Source organism: Bos mutus, chromosome 14, assembly GCF_027580195.1.
Source record: "Bos mutus isolate GX-2022 chromosome 14, NWIPB_WYAK_1.1, whole genome shotgun sequence".
NCBI classification, from domain to species: Eukaryota; Metazoa; Chordata; class Mammalia; order Artiodactyla; family Bovidae; genus Bos; species Bos mutus.
The window spans coordinates 23,359,950-23,378,526 of NC_091630.1; positions in this window are offsets into that span (position 1 = coordinate 23,359,950).

Here is an 18,577-nt window from a genome sequence, read left to right on the forward strand (position 1 = left end):
TTGCCCACTTCTCCACACCAATGACCTATTGCTTCATGTATGTTAGTCTGATTCTCCTAAACATACAAAAGGATCCTTAAGGCAGAAACTGAGATTTATACTTTTAGGATCTCCTAGAGCAGCGCTGTCCAAAAGATCTTCCTGTGATGATGGAAATGTCCTAGCGCTGGCGGTTCAGCACCAGAGCCTAGAGCCACATGAGTCTACAAGCACTTGCAGTGTGGCTAGGGCAGCTGAGGGACTGAATTTTCATTTTATTTAAGTGTACTTAGCTTCATGTAGTTAGTGGCTAAGATACTTGAAAACAGAGCCTTAAAGCATCCAGTTCAAGTAGATTATACAGCAAATGCTCAGTAACTATTGGCTAATGAACACATAGACCTTCATTGGGCATAGTACTTCTGTTTCATGTACAGAATTTTTATTCCCTTTGGAATTATATCATTAAGTAGGGAGGGGGAAAAAAAACTTTTCTGAAAGAAAGGAAGGGAGGGAGGGAAAAAGGGAGAGGGAGGGGATGCTGGAATGAGATACTTTAAAAGGAGAACTTTAACTGATGCCCTTGAAAATCACTTTAAATTAGAAGTTATTCTCTCCACCTAGTGTTGGACTTAGCTGTATTATAATCTAGTTTCAAAGATTTCTTATGGAAGCTCAAAATGTAAAGTGGTTCTTACACTGATTGTAGTAAGACAAATTATCAGTAATATGAGGACACCTAATTTCATTCCAAATTGTTCAATCAGATTTAATCAACCGGAACCAAAGAACATCCATAAACATTTTCAGAAAATGTGAACTTGAATTGACTTAAAATTGTATTGTGTTCTTTTTAAATATATTGATTGGCATTTTCTTGATCAGTATTTTAGACTGTAAACTCATGCTTTTACTTCATAAAATATTGATGAACTTTTAAATGAATCGAATAAATGTTATTGTAAGTTTTATCACAAACCTTAAGATTCATGCAATGTTGCAATGTTGTAGGTTACAGTAAGATAGCTATTCTAATTCTGTACCTGTGATTCAACTCTAAATGGAGGAGGATGTATAAATTTTAAACTATATTCTGAAGAATGATTGAAAATATTTAATTTTCACAAATACAAAGACTGACATGCCTAAAACATTTACTCATAATCCCCATCACATATGTTTTGAAACACGCTCAGTATCTTCATTGATTACATACCTTAAGAAACATAAATATTAACAATTTAAACTTATAACTGAATTTATATTAAAGAAATATCACCTATATGTATTTTAGACAGGGGTTCTTATAAGGTTCTATTTGGACATGCTCCACTGCTAAAATCTTTCAGTACTGCTGGCCTGTAAGGTACCTTGGACTTGTCAGAGCAATCTTGATTGCTCCCGGCAATCTTGATTCCAGCTTGTGCTTCATCAGCCCAGCATTTTTCATGATGTACTCTGCATATAAGTTAAATAAGCAGAGTGACAATATACAGCCTTGACGTGAATTGTATTAATCAGTTGCTTTTCACTCTTATGTCCATTGTCATAATTGATCTTTCTCATGTTAGGAAGATAAGATTGGTGTGTGCCTACTAGTCTATTTGTGACCCCATGGACTGTAGCCCACCAGGCTCCTCTGTGTATTGGATTCTGCAGGCAAGAATACTGGAGTAGGTGGCCATGCCCTCCTCCAGGGGATCTTCCTGACCCAGGGATTGAACTCCTATCACTTTCATCTTTCTATTAGCAGGCAGGTTCTTTACCACTAATGCCACCAGATTGATATGTTTGCTTGACCTTATATATTATAATTATGATTGCAAGCCTCTTAAGCAACCTAGATCTTCTGACTAGTCAAGCTTCCTTCCCACAGAACTTTCCTGCACCTGGTATAATTTAGGTTGAAGATCTTCCTCTCCAAGGTCTCCTAGCCTGATGTTCCAGGGAGCTGTGGTCTATCTAGAAGTGTAAGACAGTTTTTCCCACTCTCAGATCTTGAACATCAGATGATTGAAATTGTTAATAGTTATTGATCACCGGAAGAAGAATTTTCACATGACAGGAAGAAAGTTTCCATCTGATGGTGAAGGTTCATGTTTTCCATTTCTCCCAAACTTCTACATAAAAAATTATGAAGCATTCAGCTCAGTAACTGCTATAGATAGTCTGCCTGGTGTGTGAGTTTAATTGCATTCCTCCAGGTGTACCGTTTGGCAAATCTAATTTGATTTGTACAAAGAGTCTTCCCTTAAACAGTGTTCCCTGAAAATCCAGAGAGAAGGAGACTTGAATATAAAGTAGAAAAGGTTCTGATTCAGTTGATACACTGCCAGTCACATCCTTTAGACTTCACGGCTAGTGATAAGATGATGGAAACCAGCTATATATCTGAGGTGACGATCTGAAGAGCAATGAATTGGAAGGACAAGACCCATCTCAGACCTCAGAAACACCTGGAAAACCAGGATCTCTGACCCTCACCATGTGTGGGAAACAGATTATCTTCGAAAAAATGTCACTCACCATCAGGCTTTCCGTCTCAAGTAGGTAAACATTTTGACTCATCCTTACTCCTGTTTTCTTTCAAGTTTTGGAATTTTGTATGTAAGATTCAGTCTCCCAAAGACATTAACCTCACTATCTTTGATTATCCAATGCTAATTTTTGCAGAAGGATTTGACAGGTCCAGCTTAAGTCAGCAAATTGTATTAAACCAATCAGCTATGTCAGTGGTGAGGTGTGGTCTTTGGCTTAATTTGGATCAGGTCCTCATATTTCATGGCATTGGTGGGGCAAGGGTTGAGGTTAATAATGACATGCTGTGTACTTGCGTCTTCCTCAGATTTTGAACTCGTTGAGGGTATAGACTGCTGTAGTCCAATTCCGTAGCAGAATGCTAGGCACATAGTAGGTGCCAAATGAAATGTTATGACTTCACTGTTGAGTTTTTTACTTTGCATTTGGGTTAATATTGCAGCCAACATAAGAGTCTATTAAGCAGTTTCATATGTATTTCAGAGACCACAGACCTTATAATGGTTTCAATTTGTATACAAGTTAAGGCTTAGCCCCCACCACTCCATCCAAGGACTGTATACCAGGGCTTTCCTTATATAGTTATGCTCCCTGATCCTATAATTTTAATTGTATTCTCCCAGGAGCTCAGCCTGACATCCAATTTGATTTGTACATAGAAGTTTCCCTAAGGCACATCCCTAGAATTGCTTACTCTAATGAATTTTAAAATCTGTTTTTCCTAGTCAGCCGATGGAACTATTTTTTTTTTTTTAGCAAAGAGAACTTTTCAATTTTTCCAGAAAATGTCTCACTGTGCTTATATTTTCTTTTTGTAATATTTCATATATTTTATGTATTAATCCAGGGAACTATTCGTTGCTTATTTTCAATATTGGTTTCTGAATATGTAATTTGTCATTTCATTTTGTTTTTTTCCACATACTGTTGCCCTTCCCTTTAAAGACAAGATATTTATGGGCAAGAAAATAGTCACTATGTGAAAAGAGAATTCAAAAAAAAAAAAACCACAGCTGGCCAAAGAAATTCAATTCTTCCCTGAAGCTTGGAAACATCTCAAACTCAAGTGTGAGGAGAAGTCAGAGTTCTTTCTTATAATTATATCCTCCACTTACTATTTAGGATGATTCAACAGGTAGAGTTTTTTTTTTTTCCCATAACCAATGTACATGTCATTTTGCATGAAATACCATTTTTGTTTGGTGTTATTTGCCAGGGTCACAGATAACAATCAAGCACTCCTTTATGTAATTCATCTGCTTTTACTTTTTTCAGTGTGTAGAGGGGTTGTCGATGAATTTAAACTTATGAATAACATTTAAAAAAAAAAACAAAGGTCTCCCTTCAAGATGGAGTCAATTCTGGAGCAACATAAAATACCGAGATTAACTTGCTGCAGTCACAGTTACCTCTCTATTTAGTACCAGCCATGTGCCAAGCATAATTCATGTACTTTCCTCACTTCCACTTATGCTGGATATACGAGTTAATATTTTTGTCTCCATTTCCTTATCTCTAACAGAATAATAGTTACCTACCTTATAGGATTGTTCTGAAGGTTAATTTTAAAACATGGTATTCTTAAACTAATCCCTAGCACTTAGTAAATGGCAACCCACTCCAGTGTTCTTGCCTGGAGAATCCCAGGGATGGGGGAGCCTGGTGGGCTGCCGTCTATGGGGTCGCACAGAGTTGGACACGACTGAAGCGACTTAGCAGCAGCAGCAGCAGCACTTAGTAAACAGTCAGGAGATACTACATTATTCTTACTGGACTCTAGAGGGCAAAATTGGTATTACACTTCCACTATGGTCTAGAAGAAAAAGTAAATCTAATAATTTCTATTGTGTGTACAAAAATTCACATAAAGTGAGGAGTGGCAATGAAGATCTCATAAACTTACGGTAATTTTTATTAATATTAACCTCCTTCAATTCTATGCCCACCAAGCAATACTTCTAAGTTGCTGCATAAGATTGGGCTGCACAGCTCTAAGGACATCATTTGCACAGTAGTCCATGTAAATGGGGTCCCTGCCAGTTGTTCTGTATACAACCTGCACACCCCTACATGGCAGCCCTGCTTCGCCTGTACTCATTTAGAACCTACCCAAGGGCAGAATGAGAATGTCTGAAACTTTCAGATTCATGAGTTCTTTCATGTGATTCACTACTTCAAACTCTTATTGTCTCTAAATGAATTGATGTGATCATGTCACTAAATTTCAAAGTCTAAGCAAAGAATGATTGACCAGCAAGTGACACCACTTGAAAACAACAACACTCTAAAGTCCACCTTAACATCAGGCCAACCTCTCTCTTCATCATTTTATTGGATAGAGTTACAGCAAATTTCTACTGAGCACTACTTATGGATGTGCACTGGGATAAGTTAGGTCCTGGATTGATTGATGTTTAGTTGCTCGGTCACGTCTGACTCTTTGTGAAAAGAGTGTCCCCATGGACTGCAGGACACCAGGCTTCTCTGTCCTTCACCATCTCCTGGATGATAGAGGTGAAGAAATTAGATGTAAAAGTTACTATCTAAACAGTATTGTCATCCTAGGTTAAAAACGTCTGGCAGACTTGTATCCAAGAGGGACAGGTAATTGTTACCTCTCCTGTATCTCTTAATGGCGGTGCAATGGAATTTGGGGTGAGTGATTTTCCATCATATTAGTAATGTCCCCTATAAAGCAATAGGATCCCTGGCCTTCAGGCCATGAGGTCAGGTAGCAAGTTTCAGTCATTGTGACAATCAACATTACTGGTCAATTTCCAGATATTTCAGTTGGAGAAGGAATGGTACTGTTTTTTGCATTTTTGGTTTTTGAGTTTGTTTAGCTCCCGCCCTACACATTAACCACTACTGGGCTAGAAGTTCATCCCTATTCTGAAAGAGCTTAATGCTAGGATGTGCAGAGAAAAGAGAGAAACCTTGTTACTTTCTTTATATCTCCCCCTTGAATGCTTTGACCATATGGCTGGATTATACTAGGATAGAATATTTTTTCTAATGAATAAAGAGTTCTGTCACTGTTTTGAACTTCTTTCTTTAATATAATGCTAAGATGTCCATCTTATCTGCATTCAGAATTTTCCATCTATATTTCTCTAATTTTTATGTGAAGTCAATAAGTGCAATGTCAAATATGCTGTGATAGAAAATATAAGAGATAGTGTTAGTTGCTTGGTTTTTAAGCTCATTTTATTCTGTTATCAACACAATGTTTACTGAGGTATACTATTATTTATTGATTATTTCCTTGCTCTCTAAGCAAAGATTTTTTTAAATTTTGACATAGGACTTTATACCAATGTTCTTCCTTACCTTTTGATATTTCACTTTTCCTACAACGTTTTTCCTTTCTCTACCACAATTTCTTCCTTTCTTTTCTACTTTTTTCAATTTTTAATCAAACTTTAAAATAGTGTAACTTTTATTTGAATATACTTGTCAAACATATGAACAGAAATAAACAAAGAAGAATAACCAATATAAAATATTGAATATGTCCTCTCTTATTTAGAATATTGAGTTAGTAATCCTGAGATAAAGCTTACAATCTTACTTTGTTTCAAGAGTCCAATCTGCCAAATGGGGATAATAATATCTGTACCATAATTTTTCCAGTGGGACAAACAACTAACCCCAGTATCGTGCTTCGACCTTTGAATACACAAATTCTTTATACGGTAAGCTTACTTTTATAAAAATGAGTTTAACCAAATTACATTAAGCTTCTTACCATAGATTGTATGACCCAGATGCATGATTGTTCTGTCAGACACAGTTTAACGTACAAACTATGTTGAAATGCATACATAAACTCTAACCGCCTCATGCCTGGCTGTGTCGTCTATCTAATTACTTGGCTAATGCTGAATGAGCCAAATGCTTAAAGACCATTAATTTTCCTCTCCTATTACTTCCTAATACTTCTCAGAAAAGCTTGTAATTTTCTTATCTAAATGTTTCAAGTATTAGGAACCACTGCTGAAGTTGGAATGGTAACATAAATAGCTATGAAAATTATCTCAGTAACCAGATATTATTTTCACTCCCTAGGATCCATCACTGGCAATTTTGTTCCAACTACTAGGGAATGTCAGTGACCAAAATCTAGACCACATTGTCTCCCTTTAATTCTTTGCATTCAAGTCCAAGTATGCTAAGCAAACAGCTCTAGTCTTTTATTTTAGCTTTCTGTTGGCCCTAAGAAGATGCAGTAACTCTGTAGCTAATTGCATATATTTTAAAATAACTCATGTAAGCTCTTCAAACTATAGTTAGCATAGAGACTATCACATATTAGAGGATAGCAGTTTGTTATTTTTCAGATTGACATGGGCTGTAGCAATTTTCAAGGGTCCTTGGTCCTCTGTGAAGGCTAGTTCAATAAATCTATGTCAAATTTCCCACCATTCATCTAAGGCTTTATTCCCAGATTGATTTGTGTTCTTTTTGAATATGTCTGGTGGTTCAGGATTTAGGGAAATAGGTTTTACTGAGTATAAAGTAGGGATGTATTTACAATTTTACTTTAAAAAAAAATTCTAGATTCCAGACAAATCATAGAGAAACCAAAAAGTGAGATGAGTAAAACTGATGTTTTTCCTAAATATCTACATAATAACCTTCAAGAAAGGGTGGCTTTGGGTGAAAAATCAGATTTTACAAAATATAGTCAAGCATATTGGTGTACACATTTCCATTCTCTTAAACTTACCTGCCACTTGGAAGTTGTTTAATAAGCATTTGCTGAAGTAAAGCATAAATGAATGGTTAAGAAACAGGTTCTGGATTTGTACAGTGTTTCTATCACTGATGGGCTTCCCTGGGGGCTCAGCTGGTAAAGAATGCACCTGCAGTGCAGGAGACCTAGGTTCGATCCCTGGGTTGGGAAGATCCCCTGGAGAAGGGAAAGTCTAGCCACTCTAGTATTCTGGCCTGGAGGATTCCATGGACTGTATAGTCCATGGGGTCACAAAGTATCGGACACGACTGAGTGACTTTCACTCACTCGCTCTATTACTGACTAGCTAGGGGATGTATGACCATTTATTTAACCTCACAAAATCTGTTTCCTTATGTTGAAGGATTATATGACCTAATGTTCAGGGATCACCTTGGAGAAGGCAATGGCACCCCACTCCAGTACTCTTGCCTGGAAAATCCCATGATTTTGACCTGGTAGGAGCCTGGTAGGCTGAGGTCCATGGGGTCGCTGAGAGTCAGACACGACTGAGCAACTTCACTTTCAACTCTTCACTTTTATGCATCGGAGAAGGAAATGGCAACCCACTCCAGCGTTCTTGCCTTGAGAATCCCAGGGACGGGGGAGCCTGGTGGGCTGCTGTCTATGGGGTCGCACAGAGTCAGACACGACTGAAACGACTTAGCAGCAGCAGCAGCAGCTCAGTGATTACCTAGCATAGCCCCTGACCCACTAATGCTCAAGAAATGTTAGAAAATAGATAATAATGATAATGTTCATAGCAGTTTACTCAAAGTGTAGGTAGCAGGGTGGGAGTTCATGCTTTCTTCCAGGCTCTGACGTTGACGTGACTCAACTCTAAATATTTTCAGTATGTGAGTGACTTCACCCTAAGTTTCCAGTTGTTTGGATATTACCAGCCCAGTTAGGGTCAAGTGTCTACCCTAGAGACAATCAGCATGGTCAAAAGGACAGAGCCATGTAATGCTATCACAAGGGTAGGAGTTCTGCTTCTCTGTTGCAGGCCTAGTTCCATTAAAAGCAAAGGTGACTGAGAACACAGTAGTCACCTCAGGTATTGTCTAGTTTTACTATTGGGTTACACTGTTGTTGATTTCAGGTAGCAGTCCAGTATTTCAGTTAGTATTGGATTCATTCCTATTTAATGTTCTACTTCCATTAATGACCAGAAGGAGGTGACCTATTAACTTTAGCGGTGGGGGCCAGGTTGTGGGTTGGTATAGAAAGAGTTACAGAACAATAAAAACCAGAAAAATGAGGTTAGAATAAATTTTACATTAAGGAGTTAAGGAGTCAGGCAAAACAACAGGTTACCACGAAGTGGTAGTAATATCATTAGAAAACTATAAGATGGGTTAGACTCTATAATAGAATGAAAAAAAAAGGTTTTTTTTCCTCTTAGGTTTTGGTTATTTTTATGTTTATATGAAATATGGTTGTTCATGGTATTCTAGGAAATAACTTCAGATAAAGTAATGAAGCTAAATTATGAAAACAGATCAGTGAGAACTGGGAAGCAACCCCATGTTCCAACCTATTTCCTTAAGTAATAATCAAAGAAATCAACCTTTCTATCTTTCAAACATTGCATCAATCAAGAAATGTCTCAAGACATGTATTTGAAACTGAAAACACTTTTGTAGAAAAGTAAATAAAAAGAGTTACCCTAAACTATGATTTTATTCCACTAATGTGGAATCATTTTGTGTCAGCAAATAAATTCTTTTAAGTAGTGAAAAGTTCAACAAAGATTGAAAATCATATTCTCAAGTATAAACTTGAATTTGAGTAATTCCTAGTAGGGCCCTGCATTTGGGCTTACCTGGTGATTCAGATCATACAAGTATCTGTCTGCAGTGCAGGAGACCTGCATTTGATCCCTGGATCAGGAAGAGGGATCAGAAAAGGGAATGGCAGCCAACTCCAGTATTCTTGCCTAGAGAATCCCTTGGACAGAGGAGCCTGGCAGGCTACTGTCCATGGGGTTTCAAAGAGCTGGACACAACTGAGTGACTAACACGAGTAATTCAGATCAAAATAGTGTATCACCTTAATATAGCTAGGCAATTAGCCATGATAGTCGACAATGATAATAAAAGTGGCTATTTAATGACAAACAGAATATTCAAAATGTGTGGACACATTTTAAAAATATAAAATAATAAAAAACTTATTTTGTTTAATCAAACATTTTAAAATGAGATTAATATTTTGATAACAAATCTGTGGAGTTTGTAAAAGTACAGATTGTAAATAATAATAAATCCTGAATTAGCACTTTCCTCTATGCTAATCATGCTTATTTCTCTTACACATCCCCATGTTCCCATTTTATGTGAGAGGAAAATGAGGCACGGAGAAGTTAAATAACTTGCCCTAGGCCACATTAGTACAGCAAAAATTGCTATTAGAACTCAAGTAGTCTTTCTCCATAACCTGGGCTCTTAGCCTCATATGACAGGATTATTCAGAGAATACTCATCTAAATTAAAATAACACATGTCCAGATAATCTTTCCAGAAACTCTCAGCAAAAATATCTTTTGGCATTTGGAGATTAACATTTGTTCCAAAACCATATTTGAATGCTTCTATCTTTTCTTTTATAACAAATTTAATTTAAAGACTGTTTTGAAAGCTTTGTGTTCAAGTGTGCTGAATTTACCCAGAAAATTATCCAAGAATTGATTGTTATTGCAATGTCTGTCTCCAGTTTTGTCTCAACCAAGGTCTTTTGCTATAACTATGACAAACCTCAAATTGATGACTCACACTTTCAACACAAATACAACTCAATCTCATTCAGCTGCTATAGAAACTATGGAAACTATGCCCAGATGCTCAGTTACTATTCAGTCTTGACTTGAATGGCCAAATGTTTCAATGAGGATAATCAAGATAGAAAAGAAGTTGGGGAAAAAAGCAGTAATTCAGAATCTCAATGCAGTTTTTAATACACTGTATCAGTTGGGGCACATCTGTATGATTCTCAAGGTTCAAAACAGTTTTCTACATTTCTCTGTGCTTCAGATGGGTCAAACTATGCAAAGAATTTGATCAATTTTTGTTAATAAACCAAACTTGGGTCCACTTGCCCACGTGCAGTAAAGCTAGTCAATTAACACAAGGTTGGGGTGAAGGAAAGTGCAGTGTTTATTGTAAAGGCCTCCATATGAGGAGTATGGGGTGACTCCTGCTCTAAAACCCAAACTTCTGGGAGGGTTTCAGCAAAGCATTTTTTAAAAAGTATTTATTTTTAGTTTTGGCTGTGCTAGATCTTCGTTGCTATGCACAGCTTTCTCTAGTTGTGGCAAGTAGTGGCTACTCTCTAGTCGTCGTGTGTGGGCTTCGCATGGAGGTGGCTTCTCTTGTTGCACAGCACAGGCTCTAGGTTGCATGGGCTTCAGGAGTTTTAGCTCGTGGGCTTAGTTGTCCCATGTCATGTGGGATCCTTCTGTTTGGGGACTGAGCCAGTGTCCCCTTCAACAAAGTATTTGTAAAGGTCAGGTGAGGGGGGCGGGGGTCACAGGGTATGTGATCAGCTTGTACACAATTCTCACAATTCTCTGATTTGTTGATGGTGAGGTAACAGGTTAGTGTCACAGGGTTAACACTATCAATCCTTAAGCATAGTAGATATGGGGAGGCATGTGCTCATGGTTGTCAAGGAGCTAATTTCTTCCATGTGGTGGTGGTTTTAGCATCTGTTAAATAACTCAGAAACTGTGCACTAGATACTATTATCTAGGTACTTCAAAGAGGAGCAAAAGCAGAGGATATGGGGGAGGGATCTGCCCTGGGAAAGCCCCAGAGGGTTCTGCTCAGTTACATTTCCATTTCTGCAAATTTCAAAATTCCAGTGAATCATGGAGCCCAAACCATAAACCATTATTTTAAGTAAAACTGAACAGAGTAAAATTCAAGCACAGTAGAAGACAGATATAGATTATATTACATGTTTCAACTGGAAGAGGTCTTTCAAGCTCAGATTTTCTAATTTTTATTGTTTGGTTGCCGAAATATTTTATTAAAATCAGAGCCCATATAGCAATATGTTCTTTGAAGTTTCCTTTATTATTCTCCTTAACTCTCTTGCCTGCTTCCCCAGGGAAGAATAGTTCTTTTTAAAACAATTTCTATTGGAGTATAGTTGATGTACAGTGTTGTGTAGGTTTCAGGTATACAGCAAAGTGAATCAGTTATACATACACATACATCCACTCTTTTTTAGATTCTTTTCCCAAAGAGGCCATTAAGAGCATTGAGTAGAGTTCCCTGTGCTATACAGTAGGTCCTTATTAATTATCTATTTTATGTATAGTAATGTGCATATATCAATCCCAATCTTCCTGTTCATCCTTCCTCCCCTTTTCTCCCTGGTAACCATAAGTGTATTTCCCACATCTGTAACTCTATTTCTGTTCTGTAAATAAAATCATTTGTACCCTTTTTTTTTTTAGATTCCACATATAAGCAATATTTGCCTTTGTCTGACTTAGTTCACTCAGTGTTACAATCTCTAAGTCCATCCACGTTACTGTGAATGGCATTATTTCATTCTTTCTTTTGGCTGAGTAATATTCCATTATGTATGTATACCCTATGTTCTTTATCCCTTCCTGTGTTAATGGACATTTATTAGTAGGTTGCTTCCATATCCTGGCTATTGTAAATAGTGCTGTAATGAACATTGGGGCACTTGTATCTTTAAGAATTATGGTTCTCTCTGGAAACAATAAATGCTGGAGAGAGTGTGAAGAAAAGGGAACCCTCCTACAGCGTGGGTGGGAATGTAAATGGGTTCAGCCACTATGGAGAACAGAATGGAGGTTCCTTAAAGAAGAGCTACCATATGATCTGGCAATCCCACTCCTGGGCATATATCTGAAGAATAGTCCTTAATGCAATTGGCTCTGAGCATGTTTGCTCATGAGCAGAATCATGAATGAATACAGACATGTGGTTGCTCTTAGTTCTTCATCCTCTCTATCCTGTGTATCTTCACTAGGATACTGTCATTTGGCCAGCTCTTGGGCCTTTGTTCTCATCAGTACCTCCCTTTCTTGCTGAAATGGGGAAAGCTTTAGGTTGCCTTAAAGGAAGGCTTCCCAGTTGGTGCTTGTGGTAAAGAATCTGCCTGCAAATGCAGGCGATACAAGAGATGTGGGTTCAATTCCTGAGCCAGGGGAGACCCCTGGAGAGGAAATGGCAACCTGCTCCAGTATTCTTGTCTGAGAAATCCCATGCGGAGGAGCTTGGTGAGCTACAGTCCATAGGGTCACAGAAAGTTGGACACTGAGCAACTAAGCATACAAAGGAAGGTGGGATACCTATTGTTCCAGCCCACTTTATCAGTGCTCTGCATCATGATTTAGGGAATATCCCAGTAAAAATTAAGTTGTTTTGCTTTATTTTGTAGATTGTTTCTAATGGGAACGTGTAAGGAGAGGGTCTTCTAATTTGGATCTTTTATTTCCTGAAGGCCTTGGCTAATTTACCATTGAATAAGAGAGCTTAACTTTGCTATAGCTTTGGTAAACTTTAGACAGGTTTAACTTTCTGATTCGAGGCCCTGACCTGTCTTTCCTTAGAACATTCACTTTAGAAAACTTAACACTGTAAATTCTTTCTGTCTCGTTAAGATGTAAATCTTTTTAAAATCCTCTTGCCAGATTTATAACCCAGGAATGTCTTTCTTAAGGACCTGGAAACCATCTCTTTGAATTGTGAACATAAAAGAAGATAGCATCCTATCTCCCAGTCTTTACGGCAAACACAAATGGCCTAAACACAGAAGGAAAAATGTGCAAGCTCAGGAATAACTCACTGTACTTACATATCCCAGTGACCAGCTTCCCACAGTGGTTGTCCTCCAGTGCTTTTCCACCAGCTCATCCTAGTACTTAAAAACCCCTCCTGCCTTTTGGTTTAGTGGAGTTGAGTCCAGTCTGTCTCTCCAATTGCAATATCCAGAATGAAGTCATCCTTAGCTGTTTAACTTTGTCCAGTGCAATTTTTGTTTTAACACCATCTTCCCAACCCAGGGGTCGAACCCAGATTTCCTGCCTTGCAGGTGGATTTTTTACCACTAGAGTCACCAGGGAAGCTCTGCTGGCTCAGACAGTAAAACCATCTCACAGTCTTCAATCGTAGATTGCCTTATGTTGATCCGGGCCCTATGTGGATGGAATGCTCTGGATCAATCTCTAGATTGTCCCTGGAAGCAACCTAGAGGAAATTCCCTCAGCCTCAGGACTACACAGAACATAATTTGAAACCTGCTGAATTCCAGCTTCCTCAAATGAGAGAGGTTTATCAGTTCTCTTAATTAACCATCCCCACCCCCACAGAGTGGAGAAGGAAATGGCATCCCATTCTAGTATTCTTGCCTGGAAAAATTCCATGAACAGAGGAAGCTGGCAGGCTATAGCCCAAGGGGTCACAAGAGTCAGACAGGGCTGAGTATACATGCACACACATCCCGCATAGACTATCGTAGCCATGCAGGGTCTACTCTCTGGATCTTGGGACATTTTTTGTTTTTTAACAGGTGTTATTGACTGAAAAAAGAAAGGCACAACCTAAAAGTTGAGAATTACATTTTTAATAAAATATATTTATTTTAGTGGGCTTGCTGAGCACTTAAGCCTGGGAGACAGCCTCTCAGATGGCTCTGAGAGATTGAGTCAAAGAGGTTAAGGGAGTAGCAAGGATGTATAAGAGGTGTTTTGTTGTTGTTTTTGTTTAAAAAAAGAAAAAAAGCTAGGTAGTTGGAATATCAAAAGATTACAGTTAATTAAAGAAAACCAGATATCTCAGATTTAAAAATTTAGCACTTTTTTGTGTTTGGGAAATTACAAGAGTCTGGGCTCAATGCAATCACTCCTCTAATATGTACCTCAGTTATCTAAGGCCAGTTTCTGGTTTTTCTCCATCCTGAATCCCCTCAGGGTGGACTGTCTGGGTGATTATAGTGGCTGGTAGCTTGATGGCACAACATTCTTTGTTTACCGATACGGGAGGTGACATTCTTACATTCCTCCGCCTCTCTCTTAACTGGCCTCTTACATATTATGGAGGTCTCTACAGAAGAGATGGTCACACCCAAAATGTCAAATACGTCAAAGGTGGTATTATAGCAAGGGTGTTAGGTGAGCCTGAGAAATGGAAAATTTCCTGCCAGATCAGTAAATGATGTCACAGTCATCAGTGATTGCATGGATGAGCCCTGAGGGAATTCAGGAAGGAAAGAATACCTGCTATCTAGCAGCCACCAGACTGCAGCCACTCCCTATGGTGAGCCCTGAGGAAACTCAGGATGTGAAAACACAGGATACTGGTCCCATATAGGTGAGGTATATATCAGAGGAATGATTTCAGCAAACCCAGACTCTTGCATCTTTCCATACATAGAAAAGTGCTAAATTACTTCAGTTGACATATCTGCTTTATTTAATTAGCAGTAATCTTTTGATGTTCCTGTCTACCTACGCTTTTTTGCAAAACTCCTACATATCCTAGCTGCACACCCCCACCCTATCTCCTCCAGAACAGTGTCTTAGAGCTATAGGAAATGCTGCCTCCTAAGCTGCAGTCCTCATTTTTCCCCAAATCAAACTTAACTCACAACTTTCACGTTGTGTAATTATTTTTTCAAGAAAACAAATGTAGTATTTAAACTCTCTGGGTGGGTCTGTAAAGCAAACTGAAACCAAGGCCTCGTGGTATCTATTAACTGGATTGACTTATTGGGGAGGAGGGAGAAAATTTTCTGGAAAAGTAGAGAATAGCAGGGTACCTGTTCCCTAGAATGGTCCCAGATGTCTGTCTGAGTTCCAGAGGGAACTCTGGGCAGAATTTCAAGGAAAAATGAGCCCTCTTGGGATACAAGCCTCAGTAATTCATAATGAGATAGTCTTCATCAAAAAGTATTACAATGTGGAGGCACAAGTTCATGAAACTGGAGTTCTTATTCTTCATATAATAATAACATAAAAAGCTGGAATAAACTTAGTTATAGTGGTAAGAAGCAATGATTCCACTGAGCAGCTGAGCAAATAATTTTTATAACGATACTTCTTATGACTTGACTTTTAATAAAGTCACATAAAAAAGGTTTCTATGTGTATAGAGGAATAGCAAATGGGGAAAAGAGGCACGTGAAAATGAACAGGAATTCAAATTTACTTGTTGTACATGGGGTTTACTTCCTTCTCATGTGGCATTTCCCAGAATATGTTTTTTGGAACACCAGTATTTCCAGTCAAAAATGTTGGGTCACAGTGCATGCTGTAAGCATTGACTTCCCAGATGTGGATGTCACCAAACACAAGTTCATGTGCCCAATGTACAGGCCAAACAAACCGAAACATCAGTGTTTGGAGCAGAGAAAGGTTTATTGCAGGGCCATGCAAAGAGACAGGTGGCTCATGGCCCCCAGACCCCAAACTCTCTGAAAGCTTTCAGCAAAACATTTTTAAAGGCCAGGTAAGGGAGGAGGGTCACAGGGTATGTGATCAGCTCATGCGCAATTGTCTGATTGGTTGGTGGTGACGTAACAAGGCTGTGTCACAGGGGTTAACATTATCAATTCTTAGGCTCCAGGTGACTTGGGGACTGCATGCTCATAGTCATCAAGTAGTTACTGTCTTTCATTTGGTGGAGGTTTTCCTGTCTGTAAAATGGTTCAGAAATTGTGCATCAGATACTTTTATCCAGGTACTTCAGAAACTAGCTAAAGCAGAGGATGGGGGATCAAGAGTCTGTCCCGAGAAGGTCCCATAGGTTTCTGCTGGGTAATAGATATGCACAATGCCATTTTAAGGAACTATGGTGGACAGACTCTAAGTTTCCATCAAGCTCTCTGTCTTCAGGGACTTCCCTGGTGGTCCAGTGCTTAAGAATCCATCTCCCAATACAAGAGACTTGGGTTCGGTCCCTGGTCAGGGAACTTAAGATCCCACGTGCCACAGAGTGACTAAACCCAGATGCCACAGCAAGAGAAGCCCTCACATGCACAACAAGGAGTCAGCACAGCCAAAAAAGATCTGCCTCCAGATGTTCGTGCTCATGCCCTTGTTCCTTCTCCCACTGAGTGTGGGACCTTTGGCTTGCTTCTGCAGGGGAGCAAAATAACCACCCCAAAATGCTCCTTTTGCACATGGATTATTTCAAACTGAAGACAATCAAGACTCAAAAAAAGCAGGAAGAAACTTTGATCTTCTCCCTAAGTGTCTCAAAGAAGGACCTGTTGCAGGAAGGGAGCTATCACCATAGATAACTACACTGTGAAGCAGGTGTGTGGACAGGGAGGAATCTAACAAAGTCCATTTGTTAAAATTCCTATCTGAGTCCATTGTCTCTGCATGGCCCAGCATACATGTGTTTACTAAACTTTTGCTTTCCCATCTCCATGTGAATTGCCATCCTCTCCTTTGAAATCCCAAACCACTACTGCCAATATTTTCTTTTGTCTATAGCCAAAGATGGTATTTAAGATGAGAGTTTTGAGTAGTTTGGCAAGTTACACAGTTATCCTGGGTCTTTCCTGTATATACATGTTATTGCACTTCTGATTTTCTCTTCTTAATCTATAATATAATTCTTGGACCAGCCAGAAGAACCTAGAAGGGTAGAGGAAAATTTCTTCCTCTTCAACACTTGGAACCATTAGAATATAGCAAAGATGATAGCATGTTACATCCATAATCATGTTACATCATAGAAGACTGTACCTTGCATCTAGAGTGAGTCTCTAGAGACACTCCCTGCTGGTTTGAAGAAATAAATAACCATGTTGGAAAAGCCACTTGGCAAGGAACTAAAAGCAGCCTCTAGGAACTTATGGTAGCCTCTAGAAGTTGAGGGCAGCCTCCAGCAGAGAGCCATCAAGAAGCCAGACCCACAGTTCTACAACTTCAAAGAAATGAATCTTGCCATCAACCTGAGTGGGCTTGGAAGTGATTCTTCCCCCAGTTAACCTCAGGATAAGAATGTAGCCTGAATGACACCTCAATAATACCCTTGTGAGACTTTGAGTTCAGGATCCAGCTAAGTTGTGAGACAGTAAGGATGTAGTATATCTTTAAAATGTTAAATTTGTATTAATTAGTTACACATCAATAAAAAAATGAATACAGCAACTGAACTATTTTGCAGTAGAGTGTGTGTTAGTCATTCAGTCATGTCTGACTCCTTGCAACTCCATGGGATGTAGCCCACGAGGCTCCTCTGTCCATGGAACTCTCCAGGCAAGAATACTGGAGTGGATCCATGTGTATTACCCCCTTCTCCCCACTGGACTCTCTCTTAGGTATCTTAAACCTAACACTTTCCCCAAAGAAATCTTCCTGCATCTGAATACCACTGTCCATTCGGTCATACAAACAAACCCTGGGAATCATCTTAGTCTCACCTCACCTACCTCTCGTATATATATGTTGGCCAAGTCATATTGACTGTAATCTCTTGCAGCCTAGTTGTCTGCCTATTCCATTCTGATCCTGAGCAACTTAATGGAGGAAAAAATGTTCTTCCTAACTGGTCTCACTTTAAATTTTTTACTTTGTCTCATGTCTATAGACCTTAGGGGTCATCCTAAGGCAAGTGAAGTCTTCATAGCCAGGATTAGGGGACATTTTTCTCCAGCTTTTTTCTCTCTGGAATTCCCATCTGCCAGTCTGGAGGTGGGCTGTGATTTCCCGGTCCTTTTAGTTTCTCTGGTCAAAGAGGTGGTAATCTTTCTATCAGAGTTTTTAGCCTCCTGGACTGTGGAGGGTGCCCTGTGGTCCATCTTCAGGGCAAAGTTGCAAATAATGAAAAAAATGCCCCCCTGTGCCTCCCACTTCTCTAAATTTAGATTCCCCTCACCTGTTTGCTTTCTTTGGTTTCCAATTTGGAATCATTAAGATAGTGGGCTTGTTGTTTTTTTTTTTTGGTGTCTGGTCCAGAGTTTATAGTTGTCATCAGTGTCAGGGATGATCTTTGATAGCTTACTTTACCATTCTGGAAGTGGCATTCTGAGATATTTTTTTTAAATTATGTTTGAGTTTTTATTCCTTGTTTTTATTTATAGTATTATTGTGTTCTATTTAAAGTATGTGGTCTACCTAGTTTCTAGTATTCTGAATTGAGTGAGGTATGCTTATTGTCTTATAAGACATCTCATAAAATGATGACTGAAAAAATGTATTTTATATAATACACAGAGAGAAATAGTTTCAATACCTTCAGATATATTTTGTTTACTTGGTCTGTCAAAGACTGAGAAAATGAAATATAAATCCATTACTACTGTGTTTATTGGGCTTCACTGATAGCTCAG